General features: G+C 38.4%; 1 pseudogene; it reads right to left on the minus strand.

Annotated features, from left to right (window-relative positions):
- Positions 1 to 12,624: 12,624 nt before the first annotated feature.
- LOC114210670 (interferon-induced transmembrane protein 1 pseudogene) lies at positions 12,625 to 13,155 on the minus strand (annotated as a pseudogene).
- Positions 13,156 to 21,871: the final 8,716 nt, after the last annotated feature.

A 21,871-nucleotide genomic window follows, 5' to 3' on the forward strand; every position in this document is an offset into this window, starting at 1 on the left:
TCTGAGACACTGCTATTTATCTTTCTGAAAGCATTATTCTTAGTATTTCTTTCTTTCTTTCAAATTGGAAGGAAAAAATGGACTATTTTTCTATTTCTGAAAGGAAACCTTTATTAATAATTTGTTAACATTTATAGTACATAAATATACATGATATATTGTTAATATTGTTCTTCATATTTGTCATCATTGTGTAACTGATACTATTTCATAAATGATCATGTAGGCTAAAGTGAACAGATGAAAAATTGGTTCTGTATGTTTTATTTAGACTAACAAAGGTTTATAGTCTGGGGATTAAGATATAAACTTAATCAAGTTTTTTGTGATGTGTCCTGAAAGTGGACTCATTATGGAATACCTACAAAATGCTCCCTGCCATCAGTCAGAATGATCTTAACAGACTTGAAATTGTCAAATCATTGTACTGTACATTTCTGGATGTTTAAATCTTAGACCAAAGTAAGTTTTCATATTTCTTATTGTTCTAAATTTCATATTGTGCTTTTCTGGGAAATTAACTATTTTTATTTAATTTCTGAGTGAGTTAATCCCTTAAACATTGAACATAAAAGTCTTTTTGACTTTTGAGCATGTGGGTACCAAAATATGTGCAGTGTATAGAACTGGAAACATGTTGATACTATTTATTATATTGCCTAGGTGCTTAGCTACTCAGGGAAGCAAAACCTGAAAAAAGATATAGGTTAAATTTGTGGTATCTTCTTTTCTACGCAATTCCCTGGAATCTGTTGTTTAGGTAAGAGATTTTCTACCTGGACTGCTAGGGAGTTTGATAAGAAAATACTCAAAATCTTCTTATAATTATTTTCTCCTAGATAAAAAGCAGTACAAATTTACCATGTGGTTTTACACTGGTGCCCTATGCTGCCCACATGTTAGACAGTCATGTGCTATGAAGAGTCCCCTATTTTATTTTATTTATTTTATTTATTTTTTAAAGTTTTTATTTATTCATTTGAGACAGAGAGATACAGAGAGAGCGAGAGAGAGCGAGAGAGCATGAGCAGGGAGAGAGGCAGAGGGAGAGGGAGAAGCAGGCTCCCCAGTGAGCAGGGAGCCCGATGTGGGGCTTGATCCAAGGACCCTGGGATCATGACCTGAGCCGAAGGCAGACGCTTGATGACTGAGCCACCCAGGCACCTGTCCCCTGACTGTTTTAGGGAAGAATGGGAGTCGACCACAGTGCCCATATTTATTATTTCATTTTCAACATACAAGAGTTTATTTTAGTGTTTGTATGTCTGGTTAAGTGCATAAACATATAGTACTACCCAGTTTTAGCTCAATTAAACTTCAAAGATTCTTACCAAAAAACCACGGATTGAATATAGTACTAATCACTCAAAGGACTGTAAAATGAATGTCATGATTTAATAAATGCAGCCAATAATGTGCTTCATCTTTTTTGATCTATTTATCTTTGTGCAGCATTTTCTTTCTTAGCTTATGACAACCATAATTGAATTTAGAACTAGACTTTTGAATCACAGCATCAATAAATGTTAAGCAAAGATTGAAAGAAATGATGTACATTTGATTGCATCAATATTTACTTTAAAATTATTAATAAGAATGTGGAGAAAAAATTTTGGGCCATTAATTAACAAACCAAAGTTATATAATGTTTAAATTTATTTTTTTATTTTTAAAACATTTCTATTGGGTGTTTTGAAATGTATCAGCACAGTAATACATGTATATAATTTATATATTTTATGTATATATGTGAATGTTTAAAATATTCGTACTCATAAAGGTGTCTAGTGTAAAAATTTGGAGACACTGGTCTAGATTTGAATCACTGGAAGTGAAAGGGAAGGTCATGTCATTTTATTTTTTCCAGAAAACATGAAAAGAATGGTTCTCTGCCCCCATGTGCATCTGTTCATTTCCTTAAGAGCAGGGCTCTGTCATTATAGGAAGCCACTGTCAAGTTAGTGATTTTTCTGTACTTGACAGAAATTTCTACTTAAACAGAAGGCTCAATTTTGTGGGCAAGTTGCCTTTACTATGTGGCAACCTCTGCCTATATATAAAAGTTATCTTTTCTTAAAAGGGGTGGCATAACTGCATTTGTTTGCTATTGTATCCTGATCTATTTAGGAGTTTTCTTGCCATGTGCTCTGGAAGAGAAGCTTAAGTCTGAGACAAATGAGACTGCCATTAGGTGGACCAACTGATTTAGTTTCTACTCTTCAAAATGGTAGTACCAAAACAACAACAACAAAACTCAAAAATACAAAGACCTCCAAGCCTAGAATCCTTTCATATCATTTGGATTGAGGAGTGATATTGAGGTATGTTCCCTCTATCCCTGCACAGCAGAGAGTTTTTATCAAGAAAGGATCCTGTATTTTGTCAAACACTTTTTCTGCATCTATTGAAAGGATCATATGGTTCTTGTCTGTTCTTTTATTAATGTGGTGTATCACATTGATTGATTTGTGGATGTTGAACTGCCCTTGCAGCCCAGGAATAAATTCCACTTGGTCCTGGTGAATAATCCTTTTAATGTACTGCTAGATCCTATTAGTTAGTAGAAGTGGATGGCGTAAAAGAATCAGTGATTCAGTGGCAACCTTTCATTCATTTCAAAAGGAGATTTTTAAAAGATTGAGAACTGAGAAGTAAATGCTATTCTAACTCTTTTTATTTTTATCAGAAAAGACCTGAGTCTTTATAAGTCCAGCAAAATACATTTCCCATATCTTTAAGAACATAGTGATCTGCTGTGGTCATATCATTTTTATTCTCCTTTTCTATTTGTGCTCTTTCAATTAGAATTTTATCTAGAATATTACCCCTCTTAGAATTGGGTGATGACAAAACTATCCAATAACTTTTGCCAAACATTGAAAACTGTTCAGGATAAAGGGTAGAAATCAGGTAATTTTTAATACCAGTGGGCTAGTTCCTAAATTTTGTTGCACTTAAAAGGGAACTGGATAATGGGCAGAAGACGTGAATAGACACTTTTCCAAAGAAGACATCCAGATGGCTAACAGGCACAGGAAAAGATGCTCAACATCAGTCATCATCAGGGAAGTACAAATCAAAACCATGATGAGATACCACCTCATAACCATCAGAATGGCTAAAATTAATAACACAAGAAATAACAGGTGTTGGTGAGGATGCAGAGAAAAAGGAACCCTCTTGCCCTGTTGGTGGGAATGCAAACTGGTGCAGCCACTCTGGAGAACAGTATGGAGGTTCCTCAAAAAGTTAAAAATAGAACTACTCTATGCTCCAGCAACTGCACTCCTAGGTATTTATCCAAAGGATACAAAAATACAGATTCGAAGGGGTACATGCACCCCTATGTTTATAGCAGCATTATCAACAATAGCCAAATCATTTAGAGAGCCCCAATGTCCATTGACTGATGAGTGGATAAAGAAGAGGTGGTATGTATATATATATATATATATATATATATATATATATACACACACACACACACACACACACTATGGAGTATTCTTCAGCCATCAAAAAGAATAAAATCTTGCCATTTGCAATGATGTGAATGGAGAGCTAGAGTATATTCTGCTAAGTTAAATAAGTCAGTCAGAGAAAGAAATATACCATATAATCTCACTCATGTGTGGAATTTAAGAAAGAAAACAGGTGAACATGTGGAAAGAGGGAAAAGAAAAAAAAGGAGAGAAGGAAACCATAAGAGACTCTTAAGGATAGAGAATAAGCTGAGAGTTGATGAAGGGAAGAGGGTGGGGGATGGGCTAGATGTGTGATGGGTATTAAAGAGGGTAACTGTTGTGATGAGCACTGGATATTGTATGTAGGTGATGAATCACTGAATTCTACTCTAGAAACCAATATTGTACTATATGTTAACTAAAATTTAAATTAAAAAAGGAACTGGAGTCAGCTGGGATAAATTAAGTTCTAGATCTTGCCTTTGCCTCAATTAATAGGTTCACATCTTTTTTTTTTAAGATTTTATTTATTTATTCATGAGAGACAGAGAGGGAAATGCAGAGGCAGAGGGAGAAGCAGGTTCCCCGCTGAGCAGGGAGCCTGATGCGGGACTCGATCCCAGGACTCTGGGATCATGACCTGAGCCGAAGGCAGACGCTTAACTGACTGAGCCACCCAGGTGTCCCAATAGGTTCACATCTTTAATAGAAGACCAGGACAAAGTTATGATGAAGTCAGCAAATTTATTGTATGTTGCTATTTTTGCATTACACAATTATTGACTTGAGTTGTAGATTAGGTTGCCTTGGAAATCGATTCTGAGATGAAGAGTTGCATGTAGAAGGTTTCTTGAGAAGTGGTCTCTAGCAATGCACCTGTAAGGAAATGAGAAAAGTAGGACTGGAAAGAGGGAGAAGCTGACCTGCAGTGCAACTGAGTCATCAGTGGAGTTTGTAGGGAGCTTTGGAGCTGGGATGTCCCTTTAGAGTTGTTCCAAATTGAAGCATGAGAGACTTTGTTCCTAAGTATGAATTGGCCATTGACTGTTGGCTCTCCCTTGGGAGCGGCCTGAATCTTTGTTTTTTTAATAATTTTTTATTGTTATGTTAATCACCATACATTGCATCATTAGTTTTTGATGTAGTGTTCCATGATTCATTGTTTGTGCATAACACCCAGTGCTCCACGCAGAACATGCCCTCTTTAATACCCATCACCAGGCTAACCCATCCCCCCACCCTCCTCCCCTCTAGAACCCTCAGTTTGTTTTTCAGAGTCCATCGTCTCTCATGGTTCGTCTCCCCCTCCGACTTATTCCCCTTCATTCTTCCCCTCCTGCTATCTTCTTCTTCTTTTTTTTTTCTTAACATATATTGCATTATTTGTTTCAGAAGTACAGATCTGTGATTCATCAGTCTTGTACAATTCACAGCCCTCACCATAGCACATACCCTCCCCAATGTCTATCACTCAGCCACCCCATCCCTCCCACCCCCTACCACTCCAGCAACCCTCAGTTTGTTTCCTGAGATTAAGAATTCCTCATATCAGTGAGGTCATATGATACATGTCTTTCTCTGATTGGAGGGGCCTTAATCTTAAATGAGATAGTTCCCTGTGGTCAAGGATATTTCTTTGTGAGGGACATAACTGTGAGCTGTCAAAAGATGATATTTCTGTCACTTGGGGGAAGGATGCTTTAACCCTCAGGAGGGAGTCTGGGTGGAGCATCCAGTACCAACCATGCTTGATAAGGTAGCCCAGTATTATATACTCAACCATACAGAATATAGAATAGCAACTTGGCAGGGAAGGTGAATCTTTGTGGATTATGGCTTCTGCTCCTGGCAAGATTAGTTGAAACTGTGCTTACCAGACTTGTTGCCTATTAACCTTGAGAGCAAGCAGAGAATATTCACACATTACCCCCTTATCCACCCATCACACTCAAAACTAAAGCTTAGATATTGTGTTTGAGAGTTGAACCTTAGATTTCTTATCCAAGAGATTCTTGTAAATTGGACAAATAGTTTATCTTGATGCCAGCTGGCTTATCACAGAATTACGCTTTAAAGTTTTGAACTTCTAAGTTTTGAGTCACCTCAAATGAGGTCTAAAATTTCTTATTGTTCTAGAATAAGGTCTAACATTTTTTGTTAGGTAACTGGTTTCATGTTAATCATTGAGAAAGTGATAATGTTTCTTTGGATTGAATTTGCTTCTAGTTATCACACTTACTTAGATTTGGATAACATTAAGTGTGTTAGAGCTGGGTGATTCTCTAACCTCTGTTAACTGGGCAGTTCCTAACTACTGTGAGAAGGAAGCAGTTGATCAGCTTTCAGAAAATTATGTGTCACTGGATGATCCTGGAACAATAAAGGTTGACTTTTATATTAAAACTAGAGAGAGGGACGCCTGGGTGGTTCAGTCTTTAAAGCGTCTGCCTTTGGCTCAGGTCATGATCTTGGAGTTCCAGGATCGAGTCCCGCATCCGGCTCCCTGCTCAGCAGGGAGTCTGCTTCTCCCTCTGACCCTCCCCCCTCTCATGTGCTCTCTCTCTCATTCTCTCTCTCAAATAAATAAATAAAATCTTTAAAAGAAGTTAGAAAAAAAGAACTAGAGAGATCTCCTAGCAAAATCAAGCCTTGGTTTTCTAGAAAACCATGTATTTTTATATTTATAGAACTTGGATTTGATAATATCAGGGTGTTTGTCAACCTTGAATAGTTTAGAGTTAAAGTGGTCTGGGTGTTATGTATGTCTAAACATTTGAATATGGGATGCAAGGTTGAGGAACTTCATTCATTGTTAGCTATCTTGGATCTTTATACACACAGTCAAACCAGGTGTGCAATGAAATGACTTGAATTTTTTCATTTTTTTCAAAAATACTGACATTTGGGGGAAGCTAAAAGTGAACACCCACTGTGGGAACATCAAGCAGGTAGGATAGAAAGTATCTTGGAGGAACTAACATTTGAGATGAATCCTTTAAATTGATTAAGATTCAGTCATGTTAAAGGCAGAGAGGGTTTTCTAGTAAGAGGGGCAATGGGTGCAAAGGCCTCAGAACTTGTCTGTGGTTCATGATAGCTAAAACACAGGCAATTTTTGTAAGAGTCAATAATGAGAAGGGAGGTTAAGAGATAAGCAGAGACGTGATTATAAAAGGACTCTGAGAAACAAACTGAGGGTTTTAGAGGGGAGGGGGATTGGGGGGTGGGTTAGCCTGGTGATGGGTATTAAGGAGGGCATGTACTGCATGGAGCACAGGGTGTTATATGAAAACAATGGATCGTGGATCACTGCATCAAAAACTAATGATGTATGGTGACTAACATATCATAATAAAATTAAATAAAAAAAAGTGTATTGTGAACATATGACTTTATGCTAAGAACATGGGGAGCCACTGAAGTGACTTAAGCAGATGAGTACCTTCATCAGATTTGTATTTTAGATTGATTAATCTAGCTGCAGTGTGGAGAGCAGTTGGAAGGGCCTATAATGGAGGTATGAAGACCACTGAGGAGACAAGGAAGAAATTGTGGGGGCCTGGATTTTGCAGGTACAGAGAAATGGTGGGGGAGTGAACAGATTTGAGAGGCTTTTAGCAAGAATGTTGGGTTTTGGCAAGTTACTGGTTGTGGGAGGATGACAAGCAAAGGTGACTTGCCTAAATTTTTGATGTAGGCACTGAGATAGATAAGAAATGGAATTTTTTTCTTGCTGGGGGCAAATGGGGTGGAGAGGTGACAAGTTTACTCTATGGGATAATCTGTTGGTATTCTACTGTAGTGTGAGGTAGGGATTGAGGTACATGTAGACCTACAAGTACCCATTTTTTACTATTGGGCAAAAGAAAAGATGGAGAGATGGAGAAAGGAAGAGCGTGAGGGAGAAAGGAAAGAAGGACGGGGACCTAATTAGAATTTATAAGGAAAAAAAAAGCCTTATTCCAACAAGTCAGTTGGAGGTACTTAAATAACATTAAATGGGTGCAGCCATTATATTAGTGTTACCATTGCTACAAGAACGATCAGCCTGCATGACACACAGGGAGGGAGTTTCTCCGTAGGTATGCTTTACTGCAAAAGCCATCCTACTTCTATTTCTTTTGAATCCTGTTGCTTTGTGAAAACGCCTCAGTTCAGTGAGAAGACATTGTAGGGAACAGTTGACTTGTAAGGTATGCTGGTATATATTTCAAATCCTTTTAGCAATGGAAACAGTATTGCCTATTTTGAGGGTTTTCTATGACAAGTGGAGTCTCTGATTTCTTTTCGTATGCTTAAGGAAATCTGTAGGACAATTAAAAATACATTTTTAAAAGCAATAGAAATAGCACCACCACAAAATACCTGGTAGAATTTATTACCAGAAATTGTTTCTTTCTATGTTGAGGAGAAAGTGGTATTTTCACTCTTGAAACATTTATGAGATCATTAATTTCTCTTCCATTAACTTGTATTTTTTTCAGTGTTGAAGCTGGTTGAATGGTACTAGGGTCCTTTTCTTTTGCATTTTCATTACTTGGAATATATGCACCATATGCTAAAATGTTTGTGTAAAGGTTTATGATACATACATTGTCATTTTAATATATGACTGCTGTAGAACCACTTATTACCCATTTTATCAAGCTCTTTTGCCTCTTTCCATCTTGACCACTACCCCCACACCTAAGACACAGGTAGCAATCCACAAGCATTGTTAAACCCTCATAAGCTACTCAAGAAGTTTTAGGTGAGTCATATTTCCCAGTTGAAACTTCAGACACTTTATTTTCTGTCTGGGCAACTGGGAAGGTACAATGGGATGAATAAACATACTATTATGTTTGAAAAGGCAGGACTTACTTTAGCTCTTAGCCCACTGTCTTCTGATGTCATAACCCCAGTTTATTTTATTGCAGGTATTGAATATGTGAAAGTTCTATAGCTATCTCTCTTCAGTCTGGTATGTGATCAGAGGTTTCAATACTTCTGGATGTGGGGTTTGGACGCAGCATGGTTGATGGTGAGAGAGAAGAGTTTTTGGTTCCCCATTCCAAGTAAGTTGTCTTCATATAATGAGAACCTATTATTTTATCCTGGGAGATACAATCTTTACTAAATAATCTTAATACTACCCCAAATAATACTGACTTGCATATTTTATCTGTTTATGCTCTATTTTTACTACATGTTTCATTACAATAAGTAGAGAAATGTCACTGCAATTATTCTGTACAATTTCATGATTAATGTGTACATATAATTAAAATAACTTTATTAAGTATTTTTTCCACTAAATAATTTTATTTTTCTTAATGAAAAATACTTTTAAGCCTTCTTATAAAGAATATTGAGATTATTCAGAGTAAAAGAACTTGATTTATAGCCTATACTGCTGTATTGAAGACAGTACATTTAATAATCTAGAAAATCTGTGATCAGTCTTAGTAACGGAATTTCCCTTTTTCTTAATTGATTGTTAGGGACAGCTGTAGAAATTCGGAAATTCCCGAATTTCCAGGAAGATTCTTAAATTTAGAAGTTTTTGCATAGATGTATAATAAACAGGATAAATAAAGGTGTTCTTTTTCAAGTCTGAGAGTTTGTATTTATAAATAATATTGTCCTCTAGGCATTACAATTTGGAAAAAATAATGTCTGTATAAACACATTGGTCAAAAAAAGTTACTTTTGCTCACAAAGATCAATACTTGTGATTGAGGCAGTGAAGCTTCCAAATATAAGATATTATGAGGTAATTTAAAATCCTTTAGAAGAGCAATGGGTAGTGCCTGATGTACAGAGCCCTAACTGTGAACCTCAAGATGACATCCTACAATTATAAGAAATGCTAGAGGTTAGGGTAGAATTATTAGACTTCTAATACACGAATACACTTTTCTAAGCATAATGAGCACTGACTCTGTAGCTCAGGTGGGGCTAGGTGGAGTATGATGATGTGGCCACAGAGAGCGCAATAAAACCAGAGTGCTTCCTGTAGTTTTATTGCAGATCACTATCTTGTCTCCCACCTTCATCCTTCTGTGACCCCAATTTCCTTCTTGTGCTTAGGTGTTTTAATGGAGGAACCAGTAGCTAATAAATTCCTGCTCTCCTTTTGATGCCTTCAGGAGTCCACATATTTATCTTGCCCCCTCTCCCCACCTTCTTCACATTGAAACTATTTGTTCTACTGTATTCCTGCTACTCTCCACTGGAGAAATATTCACCTCAAGTGATCCGCTGGAAAGTGTTCAGATTCAATTTGAGGCATATCCTCCTTCAACCCTTCTCTGATCTCCCCTGGTTAGGGCTAACCACTTCAGCTTTGAATCCGCAGTAAGTGTACCTATTTCTTTTATAACCAGATAATCCTTATTGCACTGCCCTTCTCTACTTCTACTCCAGACTGTAGACCTTTCTGGTATGGGTAGCATGTCTTATTCATTCTTATTGCTCCTGTGCCTAGCACTATGTCTAGCCAATTCCAAAATGACAAACATATACATTTATATTTTCTATTTTCCCGGACAGATTATTTAAAATAGGAAAGTCTGATGGGTAGGGAGATAGGCACATCCAGTTCATCATTAAGTTCCGCCTCCTTTGCCATCTAGACATGTCTTATTTCCAAGTTTTCCATCTTGCTCTCTCTATTCAAGTTTAGCTTCTCTTCTTCTCTTTGCTGCATATTAAATCTGTCCTCTTGGTGTACTGAACATTTAAAAATTGTTTGGCGGGTAAATGTACGTTATGTTTTATTTTTTTTTTACAACAGTAATAACTGTCTTCTAATGGATCCCCTTCCATTAATCTTAACTCACATTCATCCTTCAAATAGCTGACATAATAATTTATTAATGTACAAATCTTCAATGTCCCTCCATAGTTTATAGGATTAATTCTAAGATCCTTTACATGTTATACAAGATCTTTTGTGATCTGACCCATAATTCTCTAATCTCCTTTCTTGTTATTTCTTGCTCCAGCCATATTATACTTTTTATATTGTGCCATTTAGTGCAGTTTCTTGCCTTCACCTTGCTCTTCTTCACTTTTCTGGCAAACTCCTACTCATGTGCAGGATATTGTAGAGATTAAGAGAGAACAGATACATAACCTCTTTCTAACACCTGTTTATAAACTACTGAAGCTTGGGCAAATTGCTCACCTCTCTGTCCCTCAATTTTCTCATCTGTAAATTAGGGCTAATAATAGTCTCTGCCTAGTAAGTACACAAATGTAAGCTATTGTTATTTATTTTATCCCTTAAGACTTAACAAAGAATTCTCTTCCTCCAGGAAACCTTTCAAGATTTCCCAGGATGGATTAGGTTTTCTTCCTACATGCTCCATAACTTCTTGCATATCTCTGTTCTTAGACTCAGCACATTTTGTATGGATGGTATCTTTCTGTAACTGCCTTCTCATCAGACCATGAGCCCCTTGAAGGAAGAAATCATATTTTATTCAGTTTAATGTCTTTAGCATAATGCTTGTCCAGAGTAAATTCTTAATAAATGTTTGATGAATGAATGAATTGTATAGTGGGAAGAATTCATGCTTCAGAGTCAGACAGATGTGTTGAAATCCAGTACTTACTATCTCTACATCTACAGGCAAGTAACTGTTTCTTTATGTATAAATAGGGATGATGCACCCCTCACTTTTAGGATTAGTAATAGTATATAGTCTACTGGAGTATATGAACACTCTTGTTATTATTGTTATTACCGTGAAAATATATAATAATTTTATCTCAAAGTTAGAGTTAGTAGGCAGATACACTTTTTACCCCTTGGAGAATCATCTTAATTCTAAAGAATATATACTCTCGTACTTAAGTTTTTCTAAAACTGATCTCCTATTGAATTTCCCTTGAAGTACCCATGGCTTGCTGAATTCCTGTACTATCTGTTAATACTCAGTGGACATTTAGCTTTTTCCTTGCAGTTTTACCAACATCGTTATGTTTGCTTTGTGCAAATAGGTCGTAAGCCTTTTGAGGACAATAATCATGTTCTTATATATCTTTTTATTTTCTTCCTATTTCCCTATCCTTTGCTCTTGTCCACTTTTCCAAATATAAACTAACAGATCAATAAATAAATGTTGATTGATGATGATGAGTGGAAGCCCAAGAGCAGGCAGGAGTAACTGGAATGTTCTGGCTCTGGGAAGGTCCATCTCATTTGAAGTAGAATCTCAGCCAACAGTTAATGCAAAGATTGCATTGGACATGAAGGGGAATATAGAAGAAATATAAGATGGTCCCTTCTCTGCAGGAGCTGACAATCTACTTGGCAAGATAAAGCATGCCCACACTGAACTGTTAAGGAACAGCACTGGACAGAATATGATGAAGCCTACATAGTGTTCAGAGGGAGAGAAATTAGAAATTCATGCAGGTGAGGTTGAAGTCAAGAGAATGTTGGGAGGCTCAAAGGGGAAAGAGACAGAACCTTACAGATAGTTGAGTGCTTACGATGTGCCAGGCATGTGATGAGTGGTGAATGTATATTCTGTGTGTTTGTGTGTGTGTGTGTGTGTGTGTGTGTGCACCTGTGCATGTGATAGGAACTTTTTATTCATACATTAATTCAATAAACATTTTTTAAAATTATGGCAAAAAACACAGAAAATAAAATTTACCACCGTAACCATTTTAAATGTATAGTTCATATATTTACATTGCTGTGCAAGAGATTTCCAAAACTTTTTCAGCTTGCAGAACTGAAACTATGTACCCACTAAACAAGTGCTCTCTGTTTCCTGTCTTGCCTTGAACATGTATTGTTTTATCTAATTCTTACAACAAACGTGTGAGATAATTTAGGAATACTATTTTAATTAAATGAGGCTTAGAGGTTGAAGAAAATTTCCCAAGGTCTTATAATTAATAAAGGTAGAACCACATGAACCTTGGATCAGGAAGGGAATGAAATATTAAGAACCCATGATTTCAGGCAAGATAGCAGAAGAGCTATATTTTGCTTTTATGTGGGAGTTGGTTTCTATGGGACATTCATGGATATGGTGGATTTTGCCTCTAAAATGTGCCATAAAGCATCAGATACTGCTCTACCTTCAATAGCTCTCCTTCCTAGTCTTTTTTTTTTTTTTTCACACACAGTGTACTTTATTGAATTCAGCTGTAGGCAGGCAAGTATGTTAATGTAAAGGGCTGGACACTAAGGGACAGGGCCAGCAGCGCACGGTGGAGGACTTGGGTCTCCTGCCATGAGCACCTAGTGGTACCCATTGTTCTCCTGCATAGACTTTAAAAATACACTGTAGGCTGTAGCGTAGACAAATGCCAGAAGAACAATGGATCCAGTGGTCAGAAGGAGGCCCAAGACCAGGGCCCAGATGTTCAGGCACTTGGCGGTGGAGGCATAAGTCTGGGCCCCAGTCAGGTCACCCACCATCTTCCCGTCCCTGGACTTCACGGAGTAGGCGAAGGCCACGAAGCCCAGGCAGCACCAGTTCGTGAAGATGGTATTGAACAGGGACCAGACGATGTGGTCGGGCATGGCTGTCTCACTACGGATGTTGATCACAGTGGTCGTCACGGGAGCTGAGCTCTGGGGCGCCCCGAATACAGCCACCTCGTGCTCCTCCTTGAGCATCTCATAGGTCGGGGGGACGCCGTTGTGGGCGCCCGGGAAGAAGTGCTGGGAGTTGTGGTTCATGGTGGGAGATGGAGCACCGGTGGTGTGGATGTGGATGCCGGACCTTGCTCTCTCTCCTTCCTAGTCTTAAGGTCTCTGTTGTCTGGAATGCTGCTGCTGATTTGAGAACATCAGAAAAATGGTAGTGGGTTCCTGTGTTTGATTTTTGGGCATGCAGTCCTCTTAGGACACAAGGTATTGAATGAAGACTGTTCTTTAGAGTGAAGGATGTTGGGTCAAGTTTGAAATCTTTCTAGAACTGTTCTTGAAGTAGATTGAAAGGACTTGAATGTGTCTTAATGGAAAGCTGGCCTATTGGATTGATGGTGGCAAGGACAAGGAAGTATGTAGGTTTTATATATATATAAATATATATATATATGGAGGCCTTGAAGATGATGATAAAATATATATATATTTTTTTCTTTTTTTTTTGCCAGATTTTCAGGTTGACAGAGAGGAGTGGAAGTGAAAATGTAAGAGCCAAATATGATCCCTGACTTAAAAGAGCTCCCTGTTGGTTGAGGCCTTATAAATAGATTTTTCCTGCTGAGATATATTCTGGCAATAGATTAGGCCACACATGGAGTTCTACAGAGTGGTTGTTTAAGGAAGGCACTAGGGATGGCAGATGTACTTGGGAGGATGAATCAGGATCGGAAATCATTAATTGTGAAATAATGCATTTTATTTGTCAAGCACTATGTGAGGTGCTTTTTATACGTTTTGTCTAATTCTCAAGACATCTTGTGGTAGACATTAGTGTTCTAATTTGACAAACTGTGTCTCAAAAAGGTAAAGATTTGTCCTAGATTGGTTGGGCTGGTTATTAAACTATCATCTCTTGACTTCAAATTCACCGTTCCATATTTTACTTTTTGATACTGGGCTGGGTATTTACAAGTCATGTTTCTGATTTGTCAGTTGGTTAAACTCCATCAGTGGGGGATGCTAGAGGGAGATTGCAAGCCGAAGGAGGTAGATGGAACATGCTTCTTCTTCTTTGCTGTTGTTTTCTGTTTTTCTTCTTATTTGCTTTCTGTCGGCTTTCTTTTCCCATAAGCAATACCCCAGCGATGCTTTTTTGCCCCCACAGCAGCACTGTGTTCCACTAGCAGCAGTCGAGTCCAGTTTGCAGCTTTTTCTCAACAGCCGTAGAGCCAGCCCATACAGACCCCAGTACCAACTGGCCCATTTCCCCCTTGTCAGTGGTCTGGGATCCAGCCCCATGTGACTCTTCCTCCTTCTGAGCTCAGGTTCCCCACACCTCTGAATATCCCCACCTCCTTAAGAGTCTGAGTTTCAGCACTATGAGGTCTATCCTCCACGCTTCTGTTAATAATTCCAACTTCTTTTCTTTGTTCCTCCAATGTTAGGGATGGCCACTATGTCTTACAGCTAATGTATCTAAGATACCCTAGAGTTCTCTGTCTTTTCAGTACCTAATTAATAAATTTTACTGAATTAAAAACTCTTTTTTATTCATTTCTTTCTGTTTAAATAACTAATGTGATTTCAATCTCTTGGTTAGAACCTGAAACAATTATATAACTACTCATCATCATCATCATCACCACCATCATCATCATCATCATCAAGGCCGCCATTTATTATTTACAAGGTAGTAGGACCACATTTCTTTTCTTGCTACCAATCTGGCTGCCTATGGGTTGGAGCAGATTTTTTCAGGGGGCACTGGCAGCTTAATCTTGCTAGCACTTAGTGTCTGTAAGCCCTATCTTGATGAAATTTTTTATCCTGTGTGTTTACTATTTTTCAAAGCATTTCCAACAAAGCTCTTCACAAGGGCAGGGACCATGCTTATTTTTTCCCATGGAATCCATAGGGCCAGGAACAGTGTCTAGCATTGTTTGGTAGGAGTTATTAGTATCCATTTATTGAACAAAGAATTGGATAAATGAGTGAATGAAGGAGGAGGACTCAGCTAGAACTTCATCCTTTCCAGTGGTTGGATTCTAGTAACTGACCTCCTTAATTTTGACTTTACTGCTGACTTGTACTTCTCTTCCCATCAAGGCTTGATCTGGAACCCATTATATTTGACTGAGGCATGACAGCCATTCTAGAACTTGTCAACTTCACATTTATTGTTCCCTTCACTGTCTATATGCTTTGAGCTATTGACTAGGAATGTGCTTCCAATCAGGCGGCTCTTCCTTGAACCATAGCATTACCATGGTCTCTGCCTACTACTAGGTTCCACCCTAGACATCTCTGTGGAATTAACCTCCCCTGAGCATTGGGAAGTCCCCTTTGGCATTAGGATTTGATTAACAGCCAACCTCTCATACTCTCTACATCCAGCTGGGTGAGCCCCCTCTGTCTCTGTCCCCACCCCAGCCCTCTACCCGCCAGGATCCAGGCCCATGCTATTCTTTCTGCCAGCCTTTGGAGTTTCTACATGTCTGTGGTTAAGGCTGCACAGTTTAGGATGTTTATGATTCAGATATTTTTCACTGGTCCTTATTATATGCAGCACAAGCCAAGAAAGCAGACTTTCTCCTTAATCTCACCTCAGAGGTGAAATAAAAATCCCTTTTGTGTTTAAACTTTTCCTAGTGACTTTTATGCTTGAATAAACTTTTCCTGGATATATGACTATTGAAGCAAGGATGCATTAATATATATACCTACATTTGTAATTGAACGTGACTTGATATTATTGCTCCTCAAATTGAAGTCAAATATGCTTTTGTGTAAGATTTAACATTAATATCTTGTGTTTTGTTTCCACTTGTTATTATATCTACTGTTTTTATTTTCCATGCAGAGAAGAACCATTCATATATAGGTCCTTTCACCTTACTGACTTGCTGATTTTCCTCTCTCTACCTGTAATATCAGAGACTGGTAGAAACTTCTACATGACTTAGAATGTTGCAAAGCCTCATATCCATAACAGTATATCCTGTGATGATTTTTCTTTTAATAATCAGAGTTCTGGTTGTCAGGTTATACTAGGAAGATTTTCAAGGTGGGATGCCTTTGAAGTAACCACACAAATGCTTCTCCCCTCTTTCCTCTATGATTATTATTCCACTGACATGAATAAGTAGATGATTGACTTTATGGCCACAACCCAACAGGGAGACCCTACAGAACAGAGATAATTGGAACACAGAGATAGAGTAGAACCCTAAAGTTCTACCCAAAAGGGTAGACAGAGGAAGATAGCAACAGGAAATGACCCAGTGAAGTCTCAACAAATAGTTAATGGTAGTCGGGAAGTATAGCAGGTAGTAGGGACCCAGAAGTGAGGTCTGGAGTATAGGCAGTATTGCCTAAGAAAACTGTGGAAACCAGGCAGGGATTTAGGTATTGTAGGAATAAAAAGAGATGCAGGTCCTGGGACAGAGTTTGAGATCTGGGATTTAAGAACCCAGATTCTTACAGGCTCTCATGTAGGCCACTGAGTTATGTCCTAAGACTCTGTAGGTCTTTTCACCTGTAACTGGAGCAAGCAATCATGAACAGTAATCTAGGAGTTGAGTGGGATAGATAGTGAGTTGGGTCTGATTTCCCTGTGTGTAAAATTTAGAAATGGGAACATTGCCATTGGTCAGGGGTTAGATATTGCTAAGGACAAAGGACAAAGATAGTGGTGTTCTTTCTCTGGATAACGTCCCCTCCACTTCATTGTTGTCTGAGTATTCTGTGATATATTGGGAGGGGGAAAGAATTAGTCAGAAAGGACATGGGAAGTCATTGTAATAAAATATTTCTGAATATCAGTTTTGGTCTGGGGTACTACTTGACTCCTGTGGCATGGATGATGATTTATGGAAAATTCAGTATCTTAAGTTTCTGTAATCTACAGGTTCTCAACTAGGTGTGACTTTGCCTTCTCCTCCCCTGGCCCAGAACACCTGTCAATGTATGGAAACACATTTGTTATGACTGAGGGAAGGGATAGGGAGCTGCTCATAATCCATCTACATCCTGTGCATCCTACAATGCACAGGGCCTCCCCCGACAACTGCAACAAAGAATTATCCAGTTCAAATATTAGTATTTGAATTTCTCAAGGTTGAGAAACCCTGCTATAAACCAAATGGACTCTATCCTTCCTTTTTTTTTTTAAGATTTTATTTATTTATTTGAGAGAGAGAGTGAGAATGCAAGAGCAGGGGGAGGGAGAAGCAGGCTCCCCGCTGAGCAGGGAGCCCAATGTGGAGCTTGATCTCAGGACACTGGGATCATGACCTGAGCCGAAGGCAGACACTTAACCAACTGAGCCACCCAGGTGCCCCATCTGTCCTTTTATTATCCTGGGATTCTTTGTCACTGTGGACATGTTTCTTGGGCAGCTATTATACCCCTGTAATCATTGTAAAGTTATTTTGAATGTGACAGAATCCTCTTTCAGCATACAGTTATCTACTAGATCTCCACAGACTAACATTGTCAAGCCTTGTCCCCTCCATGTGTGTGTTTCTGTGTGTAGTAGGATGAAACTGCAGATCCTCACAGACAGACATTCACAAGGGATTAACTCATGACCTTGACTTTTGAGACTTTTATCCATCTGAGCTACTCAGTGGAATAGGTACTCTACACAGAGATGCAAAAATGGTTCTCTTTTTTTCTCTAAGTTTGAAGCTACAATGTGACCTAATATTTGTTTTAATGCTGATTAGTTCCTTCAGTGCAGTCAAAAGCAACAAAACCTGGAGTGAAATCCTGTCATTCTTGCAAGCATATTCTCTCCTCTTCCAGAAACAACCTGGAGACTTGGCCTGGATTGCATAGAATCTATATACCCTGGGCTACCAATAAAATGTGTGCTGCCTAGCCAGAATTGAGGAATCTTTGTCAATCTGTTAATCAGTTGGATTTATTTAGGGATACTTGATTTTTTCAGAGGAATTTTTTTTTTTGTAATGGAGAATTTCTAGGCCCCTTTAATTCTAGATCACTGGGGGACTAGATGAGTTCATTCCCCCTTGTGTTCAGGTGCCTTCTAGTTATCTAACATATAGAAACATAGATTTGAAAAAAACCTGAGAGTGGTTGGCTAACTGCTATATAAAACCAAACCTGTCTTGCTGCCTGCCTGTTTTTATAAATAACATTTTATTGGAACACAGAAATGCTTATGCATTTACATATCGTGGATGGCTGCTTTTGCATTAAAATAGCAGGGCTGAATAGTTGTAACAGAGAGTGTATGTCCCACAAAACCTAAAATATTATTTGTTTCTTTATGGAACAAGTTTCCTGACCCCCAACCCAGTCCACCTTCCTCATTTTACAGATGAAGAAACCAAATTCTAGAGAGATTAAGTGACTAGGCCAAGGTCATACTGCCAACAGAATTGAGGTTAAAGCATGATTAATACATGTTTTGAGAAATGAAGATGATGAATATCAGACCATTGACAAGCTGTGTTCTAACAACAAAATGGGGGGAAAGGTAAATATGCTATAAGTCACTTTACCTAAAGACAGAAAAACTGTCTTGATTGATTTATTTCCCCCATTGAATTGCTCAGTCATCTTTACGCCATTCAGATATAGCTGAAGTAAGACTCGAGTCAAGTGATATCACAATTTTATGCAGTTAGGTTTTCCAAAGAATAGCAGAATATTTATTGGTCAGTCTCCTGTGTCTCAGTATTATATTCCTCAAAAGTTGAATTATTGATAGTAAGTCAGGGAAGACATTTTGGTAATTGCTGAACTCCTGAATGTATTGAGACTGACTAACTGTCCCTGTGTTCTGTGGCACCAGCTGACAGTGACGAAATCTATAGAAGTAGGACACATTTCCATAACATGAATATTCAGCGTCGGTGATGCAGGAATTATTATTAAACCACTGGGAAGGAACACATTCTCCTTATTATTTGATTGAATACTAAATGCTGCCTTTTAAAAATAATTCAGTATAAACACTTTGATAATGAGGAAAGAGGGATGCATGGGAAAAAAAATCTCATACATTTTCCCTTGGTACATAAGAAGGAGATCAAATTGAATTTAAAATATATAGCCTGTCTAGAGGAACTATTTTGGAATCATTAGCTATATTTCATCTAATCTGTGTTATGTATATTGAAGTATAATGTAATAGATGTCAGGGTAGAGCTTGATTTAAATGATATATATAAAAATGGAATATGTAAAGAAGCATGTTCAACTGTAAATAAAGACCCTTGAAAATTAGTAAAATGCTGATTACAAATAATAATAATTATCACCAAAATAATATTTGTTAGATGCTGGGCATTACCACATTTCTAAGGGAAGATATTTGCTTTTCTGTAAATGACACAGTTTATACTTACCAAAGGGTCCTAGAACCTCTAAGAATCCTAAACACACAACTGAAGTTCCATCATATGTGAAGTATATCTGGTTCTTCATAGCAAAGATTTTATGTATGAGAAATAAAAAAGAAAGGAAACTGTTTTCATTCATTCATCCATTGAACATGAATTAAACTGCTCATGCCAGGCAGTGTACTAGGCTCTGGTCTCACAAGAATGAAATAGATATAGAGGCTCCTCTCTTCTAAAAACCCATGATCTAATGGAGGGTGCATGCAAATAGAAATAGAAACAATTTCAACAAGGATGGTATGTGTTCTATAATAGAGATAAGCTTAGGAGTCTGTTGTGCCCAATTTCTCTTTCCTTTTACTAGTTTCTCATCATTTGTTCAAGCTCCTCTCCCCCAATCAGTTTGAGTGGGGTTGTCCTTTAATCCACGATGGAGTTTGGTACCCTTCTTTTTTTCTCTTTCTACCTCCTTCTCCCACCTTGAGGGTTTTACCACTATCCCAATTTACTAATTGGGTTGTGCCTGCCCTTGACTGTTTTCTCCAAGCTGCTCATGCCTTTAGACTTTTAGACTTTTTACTTCCTTCATCTTTTCTTTTTCTTCCCCCTCACCAAAACGAAGCTGTTTAGTGAGTTCCTATTACTGAGGTTCACTCTATCAAATACTAAAATACCTATTCAGTTAAGTCATCTGTTAGGTGTCCCCATTGGCCACCAGCAAATATATCCCAGGATCAATGTAGCATTTTATTTTAAATGGGAATTCTTGATGACTACAGATCCTTAATCCAAATAGAGTTGAGGGGAGCAAGGCTAAAGTTTCAGGCATGGTCATCAAAAGGTGGAAGAGACATTTTTTGGTCCCTCAGATCACACTATATAGACAAAGGATAAATGAACAAGAGACTTGGTGAAGCAAGGTCAGTGAGAGACTGGAACAACCAGAGAAGTATCACAGGCAGTTCTTTCTAGCACAATGGCCACTCATCCCATACTTTTTCTTCCTCCATTTCTTAAAAGAATACCAGCTATGTATGGTGCCTGGCAGCATGATATATTGGAAGAATATGGCTTTTGGATTCATACAGTGCTCAAATCAGACCCATTTTCTGCAAAAATAAAAATGCATATGTGAACATCTAGCATACTGCTTGGCTTCAGATACCAATATGTGTTCAGATCAATGTATGTGACAGTTTTTTTCTTTATTTTCCTCCCTTCCTTCCTTCACCAAGAGGGATAATAAGCAGTAGCTGTTTGCACAAGTCTGAGTAAAGAAGCATTGTAGAGAGAGTAAAAAGTTTTTTTGGAATTGACCTCCACAGGGCAAATTCATGGCAGATCCACATTATTTATTCAGAGAGAACTGCATTGTAATCATACTCCTGGATGCCCGGGGTAAATGAGTGACAGCTGAGCACCTCAGTCACTGTGAGATGGCAACCTGAAATGGGTGCCTCCGAGGGAAGGGGCAGAGACCTCCTCCAAGGTCATGCAGAAGCAAGGCAGCAGGCAGGATTGCAGGGGAGGCAACTGCTAGGAGAGATGCCTGCAGTGGTGCTGCTATGGGATGATTCTTTTTGAGGTGGGGTGACAGTGTGAATATGTTTCAAGTTGTGAGCCACTGTGGATCCTCTCCAAAGAGCCACTCTCAAAACTCTGGTTTTGACCTCATTCTGGAGGCTTTTAAAAAGCAGTACCCTGAAGCTATTTTGTTTGTTTTCTTTTGCTTTAATGGCTTACAGCAATACAACATGGGTTTAAGTGAAGGAGAGTTTAGAGAAATAGAAAGTCACTGATGTAGGCTAAGTTGAAAATGAAACAGGAGTCATGTTAATTTTACTGACATAATTCATGGCAAAAGTGGCTGAGCTTTTTGGCAGGAGTAGGGCATTGCTGGTAGGTAGTGTGTGTTCATGGTTGAGGTAGCTAGGATAGGATGTCAGCCAGAAGCTGTTGTCCTGGCTAGGAAGAGGGGAAACACAATTGAAACCACTTCCTCATTGAGTAGAGTGCCAGGGATAGAAACAAAAAAACTGGAGTAAACTCAGTCATAACAAAGCATCCTTTTTCTCTCCTGCTCCACACAGTTATGGGGATCAACAGCTTTGCCCAAGACACTATAGTGAGGTCTGTCACTCTCCATAGATAGACCATCTATGGAAAGATGGCACTGGCAATGATTTCAGAAACAAGTAGATTCATTGCGAGTCATTGGACTCTACCTGAACCACCTGTGAGACCAAGAGGACACACTGGACAGTCTCTTGGAAACAGAAAGTTCAAAAAAAGGAAATGGGCTTCGAGAATGGGACAATCAGTAATGTGATCATGAGAGAAAATGGGAAGACAAATAGGAAGCACAATGGGTACAGGAGCAGCAGGCGCTGGGATTAGAGGCAATTCTAGGATAACTTCCAAAGGGTTGAGATGTG

Source organism: Eumetopias jubatus, unplaced genomic scaffold, assembly GCF_037043125.1.
Source record: "Eumetopias jubatus isolate StellerSeaLion01/CBP00866 unplaced genomic scaffold, mEumJub1_p1.0 scaffold_14, whole genome shotgun sequence".
NCBI classification, from domain to species: Eukaryota; Metazoa; Chordata; class Mammalia; order Carnivora; family Otariidae; genus Eumetopias; species Eumetopias jubatus.